Source organism: Protopterus annectens, chromosome 7.part0 (genome assembly GCF_019279795.1).
Source record: "Protopterus annectens isolate FY-2018-M chromosome 7.part0, PAN1.0, whole genome shotgun sequence".
Classification (NCBI taxonomy): domain Eukaryota; kingdom Metazoa; phylum Chordata; order Ceratodontiformes; family Protopteridae; genus Protopterus; species Protopterus annectens.
In genome coordinates this window covers 375,661,726-375,685,473 of record NC_056739.1, presented here as the reverse complement: position 1 = coordinate 375,685,473, position 23,748 = coordinate 375,661,726, and the positions used below count along the sequence as shown (strand labels likewise).

The following is a 23,748-nucleotide window of genomic DNA, read 5'->3' as shown; positions in this document are numbered from 1 at the left end:
AGTATCGGGTTTGAGTTGATGAATTCCGGGTTAATTGTAGGGTAATTCAAATCGCCCAATATCAGGGTGTTCGGTAGGACCTTCATGTTTTCAAATGTCTCCAATGTCTCCAAAAAGGTGGAGTGGTGGTCCTGGTTCATGGAGGGTGATCTGTAGCAGGCCACAGTTTGCATTGCAGATTTGCCCGATGTTAGTTGCACATGGATGATCTCAGAGGTATCGTGCTGCGCCACTAACCTGGAGGTGTAGGTATCCTTGATGAATATGGATACACCCCCTCCTTTTGTGTTTCAGTCTGTGTTCTGTGGCCAAAACGTGTGGTATGAGTTGTAGCCCGGTAGTGCTGGGGTGCTCTCTGGAGCCTTTAAACCAGGTTTCATTTACTGCACAGATATTGACGTTTTCCATACTGAGGAGTGCTTCGAGCGTGTGCATGTGGTTGATCAACAAGCAGGGGGGAACGCACTCTTACCCACTCTGCAGGATAGCCATGACACTGTGGAACATGGCATTGGACATGCAGATCCATCTGCAAGCCCAATTCCTGCCAGGCCTGGGACCTTAACTTTGTACCGGAAAAGCTCACTTTCCTGCCAGGCAAATAAAACTCTCTGGCAGACTTGAGCAGAAATCTCCTAGATCCACACGAGTGACAATTAAATCCCAGCACTTTCAGCCTGTTAACCCAGAAATGGGGGATACCAGACATAGACCTTTTTGCCTCCCCCTACAGTCACCAAATCAGCAGAGCATGGAAAGTGGATGCCCTGTCCTTCCAGTGGGTAAACCTCTCAATTTATGCCTTTCCCCCTCTGTCTCTTCTTTCAAGAATACTACTCAAGACAGGACAGACCAAGGGCAATCCTGATTGCTCCGGACTGGCCACACCAGCACTGGTACCCAGTACTGCGCAGCCTTTTGCCAGTGTCACCATGGCATCTACCTCAGATCCCAGCCCTCCTCACTCAGCAGGAGGGATAGATCCTGCATCTCCAACTGCAAACCCTGAGCCTTGCAGCCTGGCTTATTCCCTGAATTCTCCCCCAGTGACCAGCCTAAGCAAGTAGGTACTGGACGTCATTCTGGAAGCCAGAAGACCCAGTACAAGGAAATCCTATGCTGATAAGTGGAAAAGGTATTGTTCCTGAATTCAGTCTAAAGGAGCAGACACTCCTCTGCCCTCCTTACCTCTAATCCTGGATTACCTAGCAGATCTACTCCACAGAGGCCTTTCCTTCTCTTCCATTAAGATCCATGCCTCTGCCATCTTGGCTCATTACAACACTGAGCCACCTCTCTTCTCACCCTCTCATCAAACAGTTCCTGAGAGGGGCCAACAATTTAAGGCCACCAAGCAGAGCACCCCACCCCGGCTTGGGACCTTAACTTTGTACTGGAAAAGCTCACGCTCCTCCCTTTAAACCTGCAGCATCAGCAGAGTTAAAATTCCTCTTTTGGAAAACAGCCTTGCTTCTGGCCATCACTTCAGCTACAAGAGTGTCCGAGCTACAAGCGCTTATAGCTGTGGAACCCTTCATTATTTTTCATGCTGACAGGGTCTCCCTCAGAACTAACCCTGCTTTTATGTCTAAAGTGGTGTCCGGTGTAGCTCTCAATCAATGTCCATTTGCCAACCTTCTTTTCCAATCCTCAAAATAAAGGGGAAAGGATCCTGCACTCTTTAGACGTGCACAGACAGTTCAGATTCTACCTTGCTACTACTCAGCTTTGCACCTGTGGCAGAGGGCAAGGCCATATCTAAACAAACTATTTCCAAATGGATAGCGCACTGTATCCATTTCTGTTACAAACACCATGAGAAGCCAACCCCTCAGGGGGTCAGAACACATTCCACCAGGGCAAACGTCTACCTCTACAGCATTCTTCAGGGGAGTCCCTACCAGTGACATTCTGGAAGCTGCTACCTGGAGTTCTGTTCATACCTTCACCAAGCATTACCACCTGCCTATCTTTTCCAAATCCAGGGCAGGTTTTGCTACAGCATTCCTGCAGGGCATACTAGCCATCCCCATCTCTTCTTGACTGCCTCCATCCATTCTTCAGATTTGGGAATCAACCCAAGTGTGATGACTGCAACATTGAAACACAAAGGACTTAGTACAGTTGTGTACACTTGCCATAAATGTAGATGTTCGAGTGTATTCACTGTTGCAGTCCTGGTTTCCCACCCGCCAGCCCTCATCTCTCTCTCTCTACTTCTCTAAATGTATTATTCACCCCTTACACAGGATTTTTGGTATTTACTTTTTACTGGTGGTATTTTTTCCACCATAACTTAGCTCCCTATTTGGGGGCTCCTGACATTTGGCGCAAGACAAACTGATGTAATGGTGTTTGCTGCCTGTTTTTATACCCATGACGACCTGACGTCAGTCCTGGAGCGACAGCAACCGATGCAGAAATACTAAGTCTCTGGTATTTGGACCGACTGAGGGCTACCCGCAGGCAGATAACCATTGAAACTATTTCCAAGTGTGATGATTGCAACAGTGAATGCACTCTAACATCTGCATTTATGGTAAGTGTACACAACTGTAATTTCTGAGGTCTGTGCATGCAGATGTCACATTTAAGGTCCCTGGTTTATATCCCTATGTGTGACTTCCCACTCACCTACAGCAGCCACGCTTAAGCTTTTGTATAGGAGCTGACGTTCGGGTCGCCTGAGGCAGGGAATCCCACACTAAGAATACTGCAGCATGGAAGAGAAGGACATCTATGGTTATGGTAAAATTTTACACAACTATTCTTTCTGTGTCATAGAGGAAAGGAGCTTGCCTTTGACTTAAGCCATCAATGGTTCGTATAGTGCCTCCAGCACTGGAAGAGCTGATGAGAGGAGAGAGAGGCGTGAAGAAACTATGTCCACTTATCCGTGTTTCTGTGATTGCATATTGTAGAGGGTTATGGCCATTGTACTTTTACCATGAACATAGCAAAAGTGCTCTGTAGGTGAAGGGATGGGTTTACAAAAGTGTCATACTACCATGGTGGTGGAGTGTGGCCTCTCCCTTTTTTAATTTCTCCAAATCTTTTGGGTTTCTAATACCATGATGGGACTAGACCCCATTCCTAAGTCAAAATATGATTAAAGTTCATGAAATTAGTATTGTTTCAATCTTTGATATCAGACAAAAGTGCTATTCACAGCACCCGCACTGTGGCCAGTAATGAGTCCTCCTGCAGTTTGTACTGAGTTTCGTGTATCGGTAACATATTCAAGTAAGATTGTAAATTGTTTTTGATAAGACCTGTTGTTCCTACTGGTACTATCTAGGTATCTTTCTTCCCTCATTTCTGCCTGTAAATCCTTGTACTTTGACTTTGTGTCGCTCTGTACATAAAATACTGTAGTCACTGTGTGCAAAGATTTCAATAATCAATGTTGCTTTTGTCTTCATTTCATGGACTACTGTGTCTGGTTTTCTTGCATCTGTTTTTTTGAACTGTTGGTAATGAATGATCCTGTGTGATGTAAAGTTCATCATTTTCTGTAATGCTTTGTGGCTCACGTTTCCAGTGTTTTTCAGCTGCGTCAGTATTATAATGTTTGCACAATCTCCAATGCAACAATCTTGCTACATTATTATGCCTTTCAGTATGCATTCCTTTTACCATTAGTATATCACAGCCAACAACAAGATGTGTAACTGTTTTCAGTTCTGTTTCTGCCACATGTCCAATGAACTTTGTAAACTATGTATGTAGTCCACTATCTTGAGCCACCAGTATTAACCTTTTGTCTTTTGGTTTAAATTCACCATTCATTAACCATTCCTGTCTTCGAGCCTGATCAACATGAGGTTGTTCTAATAGTTTCCTGTACTTGCAACTATATTTATGCAGTTTCCACATTTTCTTGCCTTCTCATCTGATCCTTCACCTTATATTCTTTCTTTTGTTTTTGGGCACATTCAGTTGCTGCCTGATTTTTATCTACTGGCTTGATTCCGATATGTTTCTGCTATAGACTGAAAAGGGAAATCATCTTAGATTTATTTTCCTTGTGTTTCAAAACTTGAACTACATTTGAGTCTTGTGAGGTTAGCAGATATGTGTGCAGTCACACAATTGCAGCTCTATACATGTAATCAATTTCAAAGAGGCCCATACTTTCTTCAGAACGAGGAATATATAATCTTGGTATGTATTGATTTTTATAAATCATTTGGTAAGCATAAAGCATCCTTGTTTTCTTGTGTAATCTATCCAACATGTTTTGAGGCCACTCAGTCACTCCAAAACTGTAAGTTAAGACGGGAACGGCAAATTGGTTTAGGACTTAAATTTTGTTCCTTTGTCAACCCTGTTTTAAGGATTAATTTAAGTCTTCTAAAATATTCCTTACTAAGTATTATACACATTTCTTCATGTTTTATTGTTGATCCTTCAATTCCCAAATGTCTATACACTCCCTCTTGCTCAAGTTTTTATCACATCAGTGTCCCAAACTGATATTTTCTTGGTGCTGCAGATTTCCTGCTTTAAAGATTGCTTTTGCACATTTGTCAAGACCAAATGACATTCTTATGTCATCTGAAAAAAGTTTTAACTACTTGCAGTTGTACTTTCACCCTCCTAGTGCCTTACTACATGATTCCTGAGGGTGAACCTGCATGAGAGGTATGTCACCATGGAATTGAAGACATCTACCTCAGTCTGAATTCCGAGAAGTGAGCCTGAAGTTTGCATAGTGAAGGGAGTCAGACCATAAATCCATCTGTCCTGCAGTATGTTTCTATGTCTCTGGTTAGCCTGACTGTTGCCTCTTGCAGCCATGGGGGACAAGCTGGCCTACTGGATAACTAGAGAAAAAGTACTCTGGTCAGTGGAAAGCAGTGGGAAGAGACTTCCCTCCCCTAAAAAAAAAAAAAAATCTGGTGGTTTAGACTCCTAATTCTGCTTGTTATTGACCGTCACCATAGTGACAGCTAATTTACCTAAATAACCCTGTGACACTGCGATACCCCTCCATGTCTTCTATCCATAAGTCACACTAAACATGAATATGGATTACAGTATGGATTTATACAGTCGCTTCCACTTGATTTGTTTTTTGTATTCACTCCTGCTTTTTTTCCCAACTCCAGTCTTATCTGTTCTGTGGTTTCTCAGTCTGTAAACACTACTCCTGCTTTTTTTCCCAACTCCAGTCTTATCTGTTCTGTGGTTTCTCAGTCTGTAAACACTACTGGAAGCTTTACTGCTAGATGTTTCCATTTGTTTGGCCATCAAAATCTCAGCTTCCTTCCCCCATGTGTGGTGTACGTTCACCCTTGAGCATGTCTGAGCATGCTGGCATAAGAGGAGTGTACTCCTGTACTATTTTAGTATTTTCTTACCACAGTTTGCAGATGCATACATCTGATGGTGTCTTCATCTTGTTCAGATGTTCTTCTTGTTTCACTGTTGCAGTCATCACACTTGGGTTATCTGCCTTGCAGGTAGCCCTCAGTCGGCCCGAATACCAGAGACTTAGTATTTCTGTGTCGGATACTGTCGCTCCTGCACTGATATCAGGTCGTCAGGGGTATAAAACAGGCAGCCTTTCTTGCCGAGGAGGAGCCCGAAGCAGAAGCAGTTTGCAAGTGCCGGTTGGCCACTACCTGAAGTTTTTCGTTGAATAATCCTGAAGTCTTTTAAAGCTAAGTACCCCGTTGGAGATCCTTTTTTCTTGATCTAACCGATGTCAGAAAAAGTTAACAATTGTCTTGCCTGTGGAAAGGAAATACCTCACAGAGGTTTTCACTCTTACTGCGTCACCTGTTTAGGCCCAGACCACGACGTCCCTTGCTGTCGGTTTTGTGCCTTGTTTAACACCTGAACCATTCATTGTCGGGCTCTTTTTGTCACTAAATTCTTTCACTCTCTATCTCCGTATTCTGAAATGGCTTCGGTAAGCCATCTGACTACCGATTTTCCAAAAAAAGTAAGGATAAAGACAGAGACAGACCACATAGGTCAAAAACTGCCCATGATGCTTCCGTTAAGCTAGTTGCCAGACTGCCGGTACTCAGCCGCCTTTGTAGTCCCTGATGCCCACTTCAGTGGATTTGCAGGCCTCTGCTGAGACCCATTCAGAGTTTGGAATGCTGTGAGATACTTCAACTATGGAACCTGTGGATGTCGCTACCTTGGATGGGTCTGGAGCCGCTGTGCAGGCACCAGCTTCTGAGGCAGTTCTTCGCTCTACCAATGTTCGAATTAAACCAACCACTTAATTTCGAACCAAAACTACTGAGTTTCTTAGGCCCAGAGTACGCACTACGCCTAGAAAACTGACGACCAAAGCTCATGCTCAGGCCCCCATGCCACAAAAACAAATGCTTAGAATGACTGAAGACCTTATTACACTGATCAGGACATTTCTGATTATGAAGACATGCCCTTATCCGCCTATGAGAGTTCAGATTCAGAGGAATCCATTCCGTCTGCCTCCCCTCCAGAGGATTTTTCTTTTGGTGAAACCTTGCATACTTTGAGAGCATTTCCATTGGGAATGCCAAAACTATTTTCAGTACAAAAAGAGACTCAGAATTGCCTCAGCACAGTCCTTTAGCTATGCCTCCTGTCCTGGATGTTGTGGATGATGTTTTCATGGAATCAAGTCTTACTCCTGACACTTTACCTCCTGTCCCTAGGAAACCTGACGGGTACTACAGCGTACCTGATGCTCACAAGTTTCTGTTCAGGAATCCTACTGCTGGCCTAGAGATCATTTCCCAGGGGCCTAAAGGTATCAAGGCTACTACAGCCAAGAATCCCACCCCTTCGGACAGGGATTCCAGAGCTTTGGGCAGATGGGGTAAGAAGGTATATACCTTTGCAACTCTTGCTATCAGGGCTTTGAATTGCCAGTTTCACATGCTGATGTACCAGCAACATATTATGGAACTTATTAAACAAAAAGTAACTTTTCCAGACTGTGCAGAAAGTAAAAAATTGCAGGAGGTTATGCACTCTGCAAACCAAGTCAGTAAGCATACTTTGCAATGTGGCTTTGATGCCCTAGAAGCATCTTGCAGGGCAGCAGTCACTGGCTCTGTACTGAGAAGACATGCTTGGCCGAAGGAGCAGACCTTGCCAGATCATGTCAAATCTAAATTACTAGATGCTCCTTTGAATAAGGATTCTTTGTTTGGCACCAAAGCAGAAGTTGATCTTAAAAAGTTGAAAGAAAAAGCTAAATATATGCAGACTGTTAAAGAATTCTTACAAGTGCAACCCCCTAGATTCAGTAGGCATTGCCCTTCAAAACACTCGTCATTTTCAGCCCCCTTCCAGGCCTTCTCAAACAAGACCCAGGGGAAACAGACCACAGTTTCAGGGTATGCAGAGATCTAAGCAATGGAGTGCCCCCACCCCTAAAGCAGGGAGTGGTAAGCCACCTCCTTATGGAAAAAGCTCACAAGGACTTCTTCAGTCCACTTCCCATCCCTGTCCAACTGCTTGTGCCCCTAGGAGGAAAACTTGCCCTTCATGCAAAAAACTGGATGTCCATCACCCAGGACCGATGGGTCCTCAACATTGTATCCCAGGGGTACAAATTTTATTTCCATTCTCTGCCAACCCCAAGCGGGTTTCCAGACCTTCCTCCAAACCAGTGGGTGGAGGCTCAAAATCAAGTACTTTCCCTGCTCAGCATCAGAGCTATTCAACCTGTTCCAGTAGAACAGAGGGGTCAAGGATTCTACTCCAGACTCTTCCTGGTACCCAGGAAACAGGGCTCTTGGCAGCCAATCCTGGATCTTTCAATTCTAAACACCTTCCTGGTGGTGCCAAAGTTAAAAATGCTTATCCTGCAACAGCTTCTTCATGCGTTAGCCAAGGATGCCTGGTTAGTCATCCTAGATTTAAAAGAAGCCCATCTGCACATCACTGTAAGGGAGTCATGCAGAAAGTAGCTATGTTTCAGAGCAGGATCTATGCATTATCAAATGTTCATCGTGCATACAGCTGCAGTCATAACAGATGGGTTCTCCTGCCGTCAGGCGGGTCCTCGGTCGGCCGAATTCCAAAGACTAGGTCCGGCGTCGGTTGTCGTCTCCTCTTCCCTGGCATCAGTGCAACACGGGTATAAAGGAACCAGCCAACGCCATTTTCTTCAGTCTTTCTTGCCGCGCGGTGCCTGAAGCAGAAGCAGTTCGCAAGTGCCGGTCGGCCAGCTCCTGAAATTACGAAGTTTGGAAACAATAATACCACTAATTTCATGTCTGCAAAAGGAATTTCTGTGGTGGGCTCAAGCATGTCAAACACACACAGGTCTTCCATTCAGCAAGCCTCAAGCAAGTCAAGTCATCACAATAGACGCCTCGGATTACGCCTGGGGGGCGCATATGACAGATCGGTGCATTCAGGGCAAATGGTCCCAAAAAGAAAAGCACCTTCACATCAATCAAAAAGAAATGCTAGCAGTAATAAATGCTATTATAGCTTTCAAGGACCTTCTACAACCAGGTCAATTATTGATAAGAACGGACAACACCACAGTTATGTGGTACATAAACAGGGAGGAACACATTCTTACCCCCTATGCAGACTGGCCATGTCACTTTGGAACATGGCCATGGACTTACAAATGGAACTACAAGCACAGTACTTGCCAGGCAAGGAAAACACGCTGGCAAACAACCTAAGCAGGAATATGACAGATCCACACGAATGGAAATTGCATCCAAAAGTTTTTACAGAAATAATCCAAGAATGGGGAAGGCCAGACATAGATCTCTTTGTCTCCCACAAGAATCATCAATTGACAAAATTCTGCTCAAGGATCTTCCATCCAAAGGCCTGGGGAGTGGATGTTCTTTCTTTCAGTTGGACATCAATGACAGTTTATGCCTTCCGTCCTCTTCCTCTGCTGCCCAAAGTTCTATTAAAGACCAAAGCAGACAGACCAAAGATGATTCACTGGTACCTACTCCTGAGGAGCCTGATGCATTCCCCACCATGGACCCTGCCTCTAATGCCTCTTCTTCTGACTCAACACAGTTTTAAAACTCTTCATAGCCAGCTAAAAACATTCAGTCTAGCCGCATGGAAGATTCCTTAGCATCACAATAGGCCCTACTCTCCAAGGAGGTGCAGGATGTCATTTTGGAGGCCAGAAGGCCATCAAGCTAGAAAAGCTTACTCCGCAAAATGGAAACGTTTTTGTGTCTGGAATGAGAAAAAGGGCCAGGATCCTGGAAAACTTAATTTACCTCAAATACTACAATATTTGGCTGAACTGCTAAGCAGTGGACTTTCTTTCTCCTCCATCAAAATACATGCCTCACCTATTTCTGCAGAATACAACACTGATCCACCTTTATTCTCTCACCCTCTCTTAACACAGTTCCTCAGAGGGAAGAATTTAAGGCCTCCAAGGAAGCAACCAATACCTGCTTGGGATCTTAATTTCATTCTGGAAAAATTGACCTTGCCTCCCTTTGAGCCAGCTGCCTCATCAGATTTGCAATATTTGTCCTGGAAAACAGCTTTCCTTCTGGCTATCACCTCAGCTCGTAGAGTTTCAGAACTACAGGCTCTCATGGCTGTCCAGCCTTTTATCATCTTCCATCAGGACAGAGTTTCCTTACGAACCAACCCGTCCTTTATGCCTAAAGTGGTATCCAGGGTAGCTTTAAATCAGGCCATACATTTACCTACTTTTTATCCTAATCCTCAAAACAAAGGGGAGAGATTACTACATTCCTTGGACATCCACAGACAGTTGCGTTATTATTTGGACAGAACAAAGCCTTTCAGAAAATCAGAACAGCTCTTTGTAACCTATGTGGTAGGAGCTCAAGGGAAGCCAAATTCCAAACAGACAATCTCAAAATGGATAGCCCACTGCATACGCTTTTGCTATTCCTTTCATGGCAAAACTGTTCCTACAGGCATTAGAACTCATTCCACCAGGGCCACAGCCACCTCTGCAGCCTTCCTCAGAGGAGTTCCTACCAAGGATATTTTGGAAGCAGCCACTTGGAGTTCTGTGCATACCTTCTCCAAGCACTACAACCTACCATTATACTCCAAATCTAGAGCAGGCTTTGCCACTGCAGTCTTGCAGGGCATTTTGGCTCCTCCTAGTTCCAACTAGAGCCTACCACCCCTTTCTTAGCTTTGGGATTCTACCCATCTGTTATGACTGCAGCTGTATGCACGATGAACATGGTACAGTTTTGTACCTACCATAAATGTAGATGTTAGAGTGCTAATACAGCTGCAGTCCAGGTTTCCCTCCCTCCTTCCCCTCTTGGGACAGGCCTATAGGCTAACACATCCTCATACAACCTGATTGGGGTTTTCATTTATGATGTATTTGCTTGCAACTACTGTATTTTGATTATGTAGCACTGCATTATCACACAAATTTATTATTGCCTTCCTTCTGGGGGCACCTGATATCTGGGGCAAGAAAAACTGAAGAAAATGGCATCGGCTGGTTCCTTTATACCCCTGTCGCACTGACGTCAGGGAAGAGGCGACGACAACCGACGCCGGACCTAGACTTTGGAATTCGGCCGACCAAGGGACCTGCCTGACGGCAGGAGAAACCCATCTGTTATGACTGCAGCTGTATTAGCACTCGAACATCTACATTTATGGTAGGTACAAAACTGTACTTTCTCTGCACTTCCCTTTGGCTTATCTACTGCACCCAGGGTATTCACAAAATGCCTGGCTCCAGCCATTGCATACTGCAGGCAGAGAAATATCTAAATTTACCCATACTTGGACGACTGCCTGATTCAGGTGGAAAGTCAGGAATTGCTACCTCAGCACCTGGCATTTGTAAAAAACCTTTTCACTTCCTTGAGGTACACCATCAACGAAAAGAAATCACAACTGGTACCCAGTCAAAAGATTGTATTCCTGGGAGCAAGCTTGGACACAACTTCCCAGATGGCATTCCTCACTTCAGAAAAACAAGTTTATCTGACAGATTACTTCAAACAAATGGCCACCAGAACCCAGCTATCTGCAAGAAAATACTGCAAGCCCTAGGGTTCGTGGCCTCATGTATAGTAATTCCATATGCAAGACTGCATATGAGGAAACTTTAATGGTACTTAAGTCTTTGTTCCCAGGTCCTGAGAATGTTGGCACCAGTCATTCCTATCATACACCGTCTAAGAACAGAGTTCCTTTGGTGGGCAGAAGCATGCAACCACAACAAGGGACTGACATTCACTCTACCTCACGCCACCCAGATCACAGACGCATCAGACTATGCACAGGTGGCTCACATGGCTGAAAAATGTATTCATGGCCACTGGAGCCCAAGTCAAATTCATCTGCACATCAACCAAAAAGATGCCAGCTGTCCAAAATGCCCTGACAGCTTTCAGATCCCTACTCCTTCCAGGACAACTGCTGATAAAAACAGACAACACCACAGTTATATGGTACATCAACAAGAAGGGGGGAACCCATTCCTGCCCACTCTGCAGGTTATCAGTGGCCCTGTGGACCATGGCCTTGGACATCCAAGTCCATCTACAAGCTCATTTCCTGCCAGGCAAACTAAACTCACTAGCAGACAACTTAAGCAGATATCTCCTAGACCCACACGAGTGGAAATTGGAGCCCAGCACCTTCAACCTTCTGATTTAGAAATGGGGGACCCCAGAAGTGGATCCTACAACCAACCAGCTCAGCAAATTCTGCACCTGGAATCCTCACAACAGGGCCTGGAAAGTGGATGCCCTATCCTTTCAATGGGAAAACCTATCAGTCTAAGCCTTTCCCCCTCTGTCCCCTTCTCTTAAGGGGATTACTCAATGTAAAATAGGACAGGCCAAGGACAATTCTGATTGCCCCGGACTGGCCATGCCAGCACTGGTACCCACTCCTGCGCAGCATGACAACCATGCCACCTACACCAGACCCCAACCCTGCTCTCTCAGCAGGAGAGACGAATCTTTCATCCACATTTACAAACCGTAAATCTTGCAGCCTGGCTTATTCCTTGAATACCCCACCAGCAACGCTAAGCAAACAGGTGCTGGACATCATCCTTGAAGCCAGAAGGCCCAGTACAAGGAAATCCTATGCTGATAAGTGAAAAAGGTATTGTTCTTGGATTCAGTCGAAAGGAGAGGACACAGCACTGCCCTCCTTACCTCTAATCCTGATTTACCTAGCAGAACTACTCCACAGAGGCCTATCCATCTCCTACATTAAAATCCATGCCTCTGCCATCTCCTCATTGCAACCCTGAGCCACTTCTATTCTCTCGCCCTCTCATCAAACAATTCCTGAGAGGGGCAAACAACTCAAGGCCCCCAAGGAGAGCACCCACCCCTGCTTGCGACCTTTACTTTGTACTGGAAAAGCTCATGCTTCTCCTCTTTGAACCTGCTGCTTCAGCAGAGTTAAAATTCCTCTCCTGGAAAACAGTGTTGCTTCTAGCTATCACTTCAGCTAGAAGAGTGTCTGAGCTACAAGCACTGATTGCTGTGGAACCCTTCATTATTTTCCATGCTGACATTGTCTCCCTCAAGACTAACCCTTCATTTATGCCTAAAGTGGTGTCCAGTGTGGCTCTCAACCAATCCATCCATTTGCCAACCTTCTTCTGTAATCCTCACAATAAAGGGGAAAGGATCCTGCACTCTTTGGACGTGCACAGACAGCTCAGATTCTACCTTGATAGGACTAAGCCCTTCAAAAAATCTGACCAGATGTTCATCGTGTTACACTGCTGCAGTCATTGCACTTGGGTTATCCTGCCGTCAGGCAGTCCTGCAGTCGGCCAGAGTTCCAAAGTCTTGGTCCGGCGTCGGTTGCTAACTTCCCTGACGTCAGTGTGCCAGGGGTATATAAGATGCATCCAACGCCATTTTCTTCAGTCTTTCTTGCCGTGCGGTGCCCGAAGCAAAAGCAGTTCACAAGTGCCGGTTGGCCGACTCCTGAGATTTTCGAAGTCGAATTTCAGATCCGAAGTCTTCAATAAAGCTAAGTACCCCACTGGGGAAACTTTTTTCTTGCCTCAGACCGATGTCAGAAAAAGTTAATAATTGTATTTCTTGTGGGAAGCAAATACCTCATAAGGACTTCCACTCTTACTGTATTCCATGCCTAGGCCCTGATCACGACGTCACTAGTTGTCAGTTTTGTGCTAGATTTAACAAACGCCCTATAAAACGACGTTTTGATTTTGCTTTGCACTACTTTGGCCGAAGGTTCAATTAAACTATGCCGTCGGATCAACAGATGACTGCAATTCTGAAAAAACGCAAAGACAAGGATAAAGACAGGCATCCGAGGTCCAAAACAGACGCAGCCCATGACACCTGCTACCTCAGAGCCACAGGCCGCCTCCGACTCCCACGTGGAGACAACTAGGCCTCTGGAAACTCGAGGTATTGGGCCTACAGAAACGAATCCCTCAGATGGGTCCGGAGCCGCTGAGCAGGCATCTGCTTCTGAGGGTGTTTTCAGACCTTCACAACTTACTCTTAAAGCAACAGCCAAGAAAAAACACCATTAAAGACAAAGAAGCAATTACAGTCCTCCATGCCTAAGAAACAGGTGCTTAAAATGGCCGAAGACCTCATTACACTAATCAGGGGATGTCCTTCAAGGATGCATCTGCAGTCCTTACAAATGGGTTGTCCTGTCGTCAGGCAGCCCTTCGGTCGGCCGGATTCCAAAGTCTGGGTGGTGTCGCACTTCACCCGGCGTCATCGCTGCAGTTTTCGGTATAAAGGCATCAGCCGACGCCATTTTCCTCAGTCTTTCTTGCAGCGTGGCCAAGCAGAAGCTGTTCGCAAGTGCCGGTCGGTCAGATCCAGAGATTACTACTACCGAATACTATTTGAAGACTTCTAAAAGCTAAGTACCCGTTGGGGACTCTTTCTTGCCTCAGCCGATGTCAGAGAAAGTGAATAACTGTTTATCTTGTGGAAACAAATACCTCATAAAGATTTCCACTCCTGTATACATTGTTTAGGCCCAGACCACGGCGTAGCAGCTTGTCTAGCCTGTGCTTCTTTTAACCGACGGACGCTTAGGCGTCGGTCGGAGTTTGCTGAACAGATTTTCGGCTCTGATTTTGCCTATATTATGCCGTCGGATCCTCCGACAACGCAAATTTCAAAAACGTGAAAAGGACCGACACTCGCGGTCCGTTTCGGCGAAACGCGATTAAGCAAACATGGCGTCTCGGTTTCGGCCAAAACCGCGCAAGCGGTTCTTTCTTCAGCCGAAACCTTGCCTTCTACCGAGGCCTCCTCTAACCTGGTAGAATCGGCTTCTGAAATCCAACCTTCTGTTGCGGTTTCTCAGGAATTATCAGACACTATTCCCCTGGATATTTCAACCCCTGCACGTGGAGCTGCTAGGCCTCCTGCAGCCATGTCTATTAAGGCCTTTGCCAGGGCTAAAGCAGCCAAAGCTTCAAAAACTGTGCCTGCCAAACCCCCCCTCACACAGGCCCAGCACTAGCTCTCATATGCTTTCTTTGGCTGAAGATCTTATTTTTTCTTTAATTCGTGGATCCCAGCCTCATCCAGACAGGTCCTCTCTCCCACCTCCAGAAAAGAGGCCTAGAGCAGAGCCCCCTGAACCAGTATCCACTGATGATTCCACTGATGACTCAGAACATACAGACCCTCCTGAGGCTTCTTATTCTCCTTACGAAGACTCTGATGCTGAAGAGTCCATTCCTTCAGCCTCTCCACCTGAGGAATTTTCCTTTGGGAAACCTTGCATGCTATGAGGGAACAATTTCAGTGGCAGGGCCAAGATTTCTCAGACTCCAGAAAAGGCTTTAGAACCTTTCTACATTTGCCACAACATGGGCCTTTAGCTATACCTCCAGTTCTCTGTTGTAGATGATGCATTTAATGATGCTTGCACTGCTCCTGATTCATTACCTCCGGCTCCTGCTAAGCCCGATAGGTTCTACAGGGTCCCGGACACTCATCACCATTTATACAAGGCTCCTTTTGCAGATCCAGAGACTATCTCCCAGGGCCCTAAAGCTGTAGCAGCTACTTCTACTAAAACCCCTCCCCTCTGAAAGGGAATCCAGGTCCTTAGAGAGATGGGGTAAAAAAGTTTACACTTCTGCTACCTTGTCAGCTAGGGCTTTGAACTGCCAATTTCATATGATTCAATATCAAGAGTTTATGCTTGACCAGTTAACTAAAAAGCTGTCCTCTGAAGAATCTTTAGATAAAAAATATGTTCAGGAAATGGTACATAACATACAGCAAGTTAGTAACCATTCTTTAAAATGTGGCTATGATGCACTGGAGGCTTCCTTTAGATCAGCCATTACTGGCACAGTTGTCAGGAGACATGCATGGTTGAAAGAACAGGCATTACCAGACCATGTCAAATCAAAGCTTTTATGCACCCATGGACAAGGTCAATTTATTTGGTTCCCCTGCTCAGCAGGTACTAAAAAAGATGGAAGAGAAGGCGAAATCTGTACAAACGGTGAAAGATTTCTTACAGGTTCATCCTCCAAGGTTTAGCAGGAACTGGCCCTCCAAGAATTGGTCCTTTCCGGACTCCTCTAAGACACAGAGAGGCAGGAATAGGCGCTCTAGAGGCAGAACCCAATCCAGGGGTGCCTACAGGGGACGCCAGTGGCAAGGTAACAACCAGCGAGGCACGCAGCCACCACCACTACAACAACTCAATCACAGTGACTTGACAGTGGCACCGCCTACCAGGGAACAACTAGAAGCACCCTTAGGCGGAAAGCTAACCATATTTTCAAAGAACTGGCATTGCATCACAAGGGAAAAATGGATTTTGCAAACTATAGACCAAGGTTACAGGTTCCATTTCCATACTCTACCAGGAAAGAGAGGAATGCCAAACCTACCACCTACTCAAAGGACAGAAGCTCTAAAGCAAATATCTCAGCTATTAAGAATGAGAGCTGTGGAAAAGGTACCATCTATGGAGCAAGGCAAGGGATTTTACTCCAGACTCTTCCTGGTACCAAGAAAAGAAAACAAATGGAGACCCATTCTAGACCTGTCCGCTTTAAACACATTCCTCATTGTTCCAAAATTCAAAATGCTGACCCTACAGCAGCTTCTTCCCATGCTGGGCAAGGAGTCTTGGCTGGTAACTCTAGATCTCAAGGAGGCATACCTGCACGTCCCCATACGACCAATTTGCAGAAGATACCTCAGATTTCTTGCAGGATCAGAGCATCATCAATTTTCAGCATTGCCCTTTGGCTTATCTACTGCGCCCAGAGTGTTCACGAAATGCCTGGCATCAGTAATTGCTCATTGCAGACTTCAGGATCCAAATTTATCCCTACCTGGACGACTGCCTGATACAAGCGGACAACAAACAAGCTAACAGAAGACTTACAAAGAGTCATTTACCTGCTGCAAGCCTTGGGATATACAGTCAATATAAAAAAGTCAAGGCTGATTCCATCCCAAAGAATAACCTTTCTGGGTGCAGAGCTGGACACATCAAAACAAATGGCATTCCTAACTGCAGAAAAGAAAGAGCAACTACCTCTCTACTTCTTGGCATTAACAAAGCAGAACCATCTAACTGCAAGGAAAGTGCTGCAAGCTCTAGGCTTCATGGCATCCTGCATAATTCTGGTCCCTCATGCCAGACTGCATATGAGAAAGCTACAGTGGTACCTAAAGAATTTGTGGTCCCAACACAAGCACAGCCTAGAAACCAAAATTCCAATAATCCCATGCCTGAAGCAAGAGTTCCTATGGTGGGCTCAGGCCTGTCAATCAAACACGGGGATTGCCCTTCTGCAACAGTCAACCAAGCCAAACCATCACGTCAGATGCCTCAGACCTCGGTTGGTGGGCACACATGCTGGGCAAGTGCATACAAGGCTTATGGACTCAAGACCAGCTGCGCCTACACATAAATCTAAAGGAAATGCTGGCAGTAAAATTGGCAATCCAGTCATTCAGACCATTTCTCCAAGAAGGTCAGTTGATGATAAGGACAGACAACACCACAGTTGTGTGCCTCAGGGAGGCACACATTCATATCCTCTATGCTGGCTGGCACTGGACCTATGGGTTGTGGCCCTGAGCTACAACATTCAGTTACAAGCAATTTTTGTACCGGGAAAAGAAAACATTCTAGCAGACATATTAAGCAGAACTACCACAGATGCCCACGAATGGATGCTACATCCGGACATCTTCAAAGCCATCACAAGAGAATGGGGATTACCACAAATAGACTTGTTCGCATCCCCACTCAATCACCAGCTAAAGAAATTCTGCACAAGGACGTACCACCCACTTGCTTGGAAGGTGGACTCTATCTTTCAGTTGGAAAAACCTGACAGCATCGCATTCCCACCACTTCCTTTGATGCACAAGGTGCTTCTGAAGATCAAAAGAGGACCGCCCAAGGATCATTCTGATAGCTGCAGACTGGCCAAGACAACATTGGTACCCATTGCTGAGGAGCATGTCTCGAACAAATATGGACACTACCCCTGATCCCATTACTGTTAACACAGAACAACTACAACATCCTGTTCCAAACCTGAAAACTCTGCAGCTAACTGCCTGGAACATTACATAACAGCAATTAACCCAAATTTATCCCAAAGGGTTAAAGACATAATCCTGGAGGCTCGCAGACCTTCAACAAGAAAGAATTATGCAGCAAAATGGAAAAGATATCTCATTTGGAGTACTGCAAAGGGAGAAGATGTGACACTGGTAAACATAGCCAACATCCTGGAGTATTTGGCAGAGCTCTTCCACACAGGCCTGTCCTATTCTTCCATCAAGATACATGCATCAGCTATTTCAGCAGAATACAGCTTGGATCCTCCTGTCTTCTCTCATCCTCTGCTCAGACAGTTTGAGAGGAATTAAAAATATAAAACCTCCCAGGAAACCACCATTGCCAGCATGGGACTTTGTGCTAGAAAAATTGACACTTCCCCCTTTCGAGCCAGCAGCAACAGCAGAATTACAATACTTATCCTGGAAGACTGCTTTCCTGCTGGCAATAACTTCAGCAAGAAGGGTCTCTGAACTACAGGCATTAATGGCAATGCAACCCTTCCTGATCTTCCATCAAGATAGTGTCCATGAGAACAAATCCTACATTTATGCCTAAGGTGGTATCCAGAGTGTCATTAAATCAGGCTATCCACCTACCTACATTCTTCCCAAACCCATAGAACAGGGGAGAAAGACTCTTGCATACCTTGGATGTACATAGACAATTACGCTACTACCTGGACAGGACTAAGTCCAATAGAAAAACTGACCAGCTTCTGGTAGCATATGCCACAGGAAAGGAAGGAAAACCAATTTCAAAGCAGACAATCTCCAAATGGATTGGAAATTGCATTAGATTTTGTTGCTCCTACCATGGAAAGAAAACTCCAGAGAACATCAGGCCTCACTCATTAAGGGCTACAGCCACTACCACAGCTTTCTTACGAGGAGTGGCTACCAAGGACATTATAGAGGCTGCTACTTGGACCTCTGTGCATACATTTGCCAAGCATTACAATTTACCTTTATACTCTAGATCCCGAGCAGGTTTTGCCACTGCTGTTTTGCAAGGATCCTAGCTACACCATAATCTCTACTCTTTTCCTCCTCCCTTGTTTAGCTATGGTATTCTACCCATTTGTGACTGCAGATGCATCCTTGAAGGACATAGTACAGTTTTGTACCTACCATAAATGTAGATGTCCGATAGGAATGCATCTGCAGTCAGGATTACCCACCCACCTTCCCCTCTGAGGTACTCCTAGGGTATTTGCCATCTTTCAGCTAGCTTGGGGGGGATCTATTATGGTGTATTTGTTTGTATATATGTACATGCATGCTTATTTTATGTGTTTGCTCTCTACTATTTGGAAACATTGGCATTTATCCAAATTTAGCCATCCAAGAGGGCACCTGGCATCTGGGGCAAGAAACACTGAGGAAAATGGCGTCGGCTGATGCCTTTATACCCGAAAAACTGCAGCGATGACGCCGGGTGAAGTGCGACACCAGCGGCCGGACCCAGACTTTGGAATCCGGCCGACCGAAGGGCTGCCTGACTACAGGACAACCCATTTGTAAGGACTGCAGATGCATTCCTATCGGACATCTACATTTATGGTAGGTACAAAACTGTACTTTCCCATCCCCCTCCTGAGGAAAGACCTAGGCAGGATACAGACTATGATTCCTCTGATCAGGTTTACATTTCCTCTGATTCCTCTTCAGACCAGGGATACTCTCTTCCCCCCTATGAGGACTCTGATGCTGAAGAATCTATCCCTTCAGCCTCTCCTCCTGGGGATTATTCTTTTGGGGAAACTTTACATACCATGAGGGAGCATTTCCTTTGGGAAAGTCAGGATTATTCAGAATCCAAGAAAAGGCTCAGGGACTTCCTTTTATTGCCTCAGCACAGGCCCCTGGCTATTCCGCCTGTGTTAGATATTGTGGATGATGTGTTCTCTGAATCCAGCTTATCTCCTGATTCTTTGCCCCCTGCACCAGCCAAGCCAGATAGGTATTAGAGTCCCTGACTCTCACAAGTTTCTTTATAAAAACCCTTCTGCTGATCCAGAAACTATTTCCCATGGTCCCTAAGGGGTTAAGGCTTCCATTGCAAAAAATCCAGTCCCCTCTGACAGATTCTAGAGCATTGGATAGATGGGGGAAGAAAGTTTACACTTCTGCAACTTTAGCAGTAAGAGCTTTAAATTGCCAGTTTCACATGCTTAAGTACCAACAATATTTAATGGCTCAGTTAAAACAGAAAATGCTTGCAAGCTCAGAAGCTCCTGACTATAAAGAAATGCAGGATTTATTGCATGCAGTTGAACAGGTGGGAAAACATACTCTGCAATGTGGTTTTGATTCTTTAGAGGCCTCTTGTAGAGCCACAGTTACAGGTTCTGTGATTCGAAGACATGCTTGGTTAAAATAATAGAGTTTACCTGATCATGTTAAGGCAAAATTATTGGATGCTCCTTTACAGCATGAAACCTTGTTTGGTGTTAAGGCAGAAGAGGTGTTAAAGAAAATGGAGGATAAAGCTAAATCTATGCAAACAGTCAAAGATTTCTTACAGGTACAGCCATCTCGATTTAGCAGAAATTGGCCTACGAAGAATTTGTCCTTTCCAGTGTCAGACAGGCCACAGAGAGACAGATACAGACGCCCAAGAGGCAGATCTCAACCCCAAGGCTCTAACAGACAATGACAGTGGGGTACCTCAAACCCAAAAGGAGGTGAGGACAAATCTCAACCATACAGGAAACCGTCCCAATGACTTCCCCCTTCGTATGCCAAGCACTTCCCTTTTGGCAGCACCCTTAGGGGGAAAACTAGCACTTTTTAATCAAAATTGGCAAACAATCACCCAAGACAAATGGGTTCTGAATATTGTGTCTCAAGGTTACAGGTTCCACTTTCACACTTTACCAAGGCTAAAAGGAATGCCAAACCTGCCACAAATATCAGCCCTCATGGACATGAGAGCTATTCAAAAAGTACCACAGCAGGGACAAGGAATTTACTCAAGACTCTTCCTGGTCCCCAGAAAGGACAAAGCCTGGAGACCCATACTAGACTTTTCAACTCTAAATACTTACCCGGATGTTCCGAAATTCAAAATGCTGACACTGCAACAGCTCCTTCCCATGTTGGACAAGAAGGCTTGGCTTGTTACTCTGGACCTCAGAGGCATACCTGCATGTCCCTATCACAAAATTGCAGAAGATACCTCAGATTCAAAGCTGGTACAATGCACTACCAATTCTCTGCACTGCCCTTTGGCTTATCTACTGCGCCCAGGGTCTTTACAATGTGCCTGGCCCCAGTAATTGCATTTTGCAGACAAAAAGGAATTAAAATATATCCATACCTGGACGACTGCCTCATTCAAGCAGAGACAAAGGACATTCTTCTAAAGCATCTGGCGTTTGTAAAAAGGTTGCTAATTTCTCTAGGGTACACAGTAAACGAAAAGAAGTCAAAACTAGTGCCCTCACAATAGATAATATTCCTGGCTGCCAGCTTAAATACAACGGCCCAGATGGCTTATCTCACGCCAGACAAACAAGGACAACTGACTCAATATTTTCAATTACTGGCAAAAAAAAAAAGTCCCATCTCCCTGCAAGAAAAATTCTGCAGGCCCTGGGATTCATGGCATCCTGCATACTACTAATTTCATATGCCAGACTGCATATGAGGAAATTACAGTGGTACCTAAGAAGTGTTTGGACTCTGCACTCACAGTTTAGAAGCAGTAATACCAATAATTCCCTGCCTACAACAGGACTTTCGATGGTGGGCACAGGCATGTCACCTCAACAAGGGTCAGCCTTTCACTCTACCCACAGCCAGGCAGACACTAACAGCAGATGCTTCGGACTACGCTTGGGGAGCACACATGGCAGGAAAATGTATTCAGGGTAAGTGGACCACAGATCAAATGCATCTTCACATCAATCAAAAAGAGATGTTGGCTGTTCATAATGCCCTAATAGCTTTCAAAGTCCTTCTGCATCCAGGCCTATCCTTTATTATTAAAGACAGACAACACCACAGTAATGTGGTACATAAACAAGGAAGGGGGGCACTCATTCTTATCCCCTATGTAGGCAAGCCATGACCTTGTGGAACACAGCTCTAACTTATCAAGTTCATCTGCAAGCACAATTTCTGCCAGGAAAGAAAAATACTCTGGCAGACGACTAAGCAGAAATATCATGGACCCTCACGAATGGAAATTGAATCCACAAATCTTCAGCATGGTAACGCAAAAATGGGGATGCCCAGACATAGATCTTTTTGCCTCCCCACTGAATTGCCAACTACAAAAATTCTGCACAAGGACTTATCATACACAAGCATGGAAAGTGGATGATCTCTCGTTCAGCTGGAAAAGCCTAAAAGTTTATGCCTTCCCACCACTGCCTCTCCCTTCAAAGGTGCTCCTAAAAGCCAGACAAGAAAAACCACAGATGATCCTGATTGCTCCAGACTGGCCACGCCAGCACTGGTACCCAATCTTAAAGAACTTAGCTCACGGCCCACCATGGATTTTGCCTCCAATTTCACACCTTCTGACTCAACAAAACAATCAGATCCTGTACGGTCAGCTCAAAACCCTAAACCTGGCTGCATGGCAGATTCATTAGTCAAACAGGCAACACCTCTCTCTTAAGCTGTTATGGATGTCATTTTGGAGGCCTAGCACCAGGAAATCTTACTCAGAAAAATAGAAGAGATTCGGCACCTGGAACACCAGGCTCAAAGCCTTGACCCTCTTGTCCCAAACATTCCTCAGGTTTTACAATACTTAACTGAGATGCTGGACAAAGGCCTATCCTTCTCATCAATTAAGATCCATGCCTCTGCCATTTCAGCACATTACAATACGGATCCTCCTTTATTCTCTCATCCCTTGCTAAAGCAGTACCTCAGAGGGGCTGAAAACATAAGACCGCCCCAGAGAGCACCAACACCAACTTGGGACCTCAATTTTGTTTTGGAAAAACTGACGCTGCCACCTTTTGAGCCAGCCAATACAGCCAATCTAAAATTTTTATCATGGAAAACAGCTCTGGTCCTGGCAGTAATTTCAGCACGAAGAGTCTCAGAGCTACAAGCATTAAATGGCAGTGGAACCTTTTATAATTTTTCATCAGGACAGGGTTTCTTTAAGGACAAACCCTACCTTTTTCCCAAAGGTGGTATCTAGTATGGCTATTAACCAAACCATCCATTTGCCAACTTTTTATCCAAACCCCCAGAATAAAGGGGAGAAACTTCTGCACTCCTGGGACATACACAGGCAGCTACGCTTCTACTTGGACAAAACAAAAGCTTTCAGGAAAACTGAACAACTGTTTGTAGCATATGCTGCAGGATCACAGGGCAAGGCTAAGCAGACTATCTCCAGATGGATAGGACACTGTATTCGTTACTGCTACACACAGCATGGAAAATCAGTCCCTAATAGCATTAGGCCACATTCTACCAGAGCAACAGCCACTTCAACAGTCTTTCTCAGAGGAGTACCAACCAAGGAAATTTTGGAGGCTGCAACTTGGAGTTCAGTGCACACCTTTACCAAGCATTACCACTTGCCTCTTTACTCTAAATCCAGAGCAGGATTTGCCACTGCAGTTCTGCAGGGCCACATAGCCAGTCCTAACTCTTTATAGACCAGCCACCCAACCTTAGCTTTGGGATTCTACCCAAGTGTAATGACTGCAGCAGTGTAACACGATGAACATAGTACAGTTTTGTACCTACCATAAATGTAGATGTTCGAGTGTTCACACTGCTGCAGTCCAGGTTGCCCTCCCTCCATCCCCTCTGTCCTAGCTGGACTTACCTTTCTATCCTGTACAACCTTTGTGGTGTATTTGCTTGTATCTGAAGGTATTGTTTTTATTTTATATATATGTTTTATTAGCAATATGTATTGCCTACCTGCTTGGGTGCACCTGACATCTGGGGCAAGAAAAACTGAAGAAAATGGTGTTGGGTGCTTCTTATATACACCTGGCGCACTGACGTCAGGGAAGAAGCGACAGCAACCGACGCCAGACCAAGACTTTGGAACTCTGGCCGACTATGGGACCGTGCAACGGCAGGATAACCTAAGTGTAATGACTGCAGTAGTGTGAACACTCGAACATCAACATTTATGGTAGGTACAAAACTGTACTTTACTAGTCAGCTTTGCAACAGGGGCAGAGGGCAAAGGCCATTAACAAAGGGG

At 45.2% G+C, this 23,748-nt stretch overlaps 1 protein-coding gene across 1 annotated transcript in view; it reads left to right on the top strand.

Moving 5' to 3' along the window:
* CAPZA1 (capping actin protein of muscle Z-line subunit alpha 1) overlaps nucleotides 1–23,748 on the top strand; it is a gene marked incomplete at its 5' end in the record, with an annotated part of 284,137 nt that overhangs the window by 258,627 nt on the left and 1,762 nt on the right.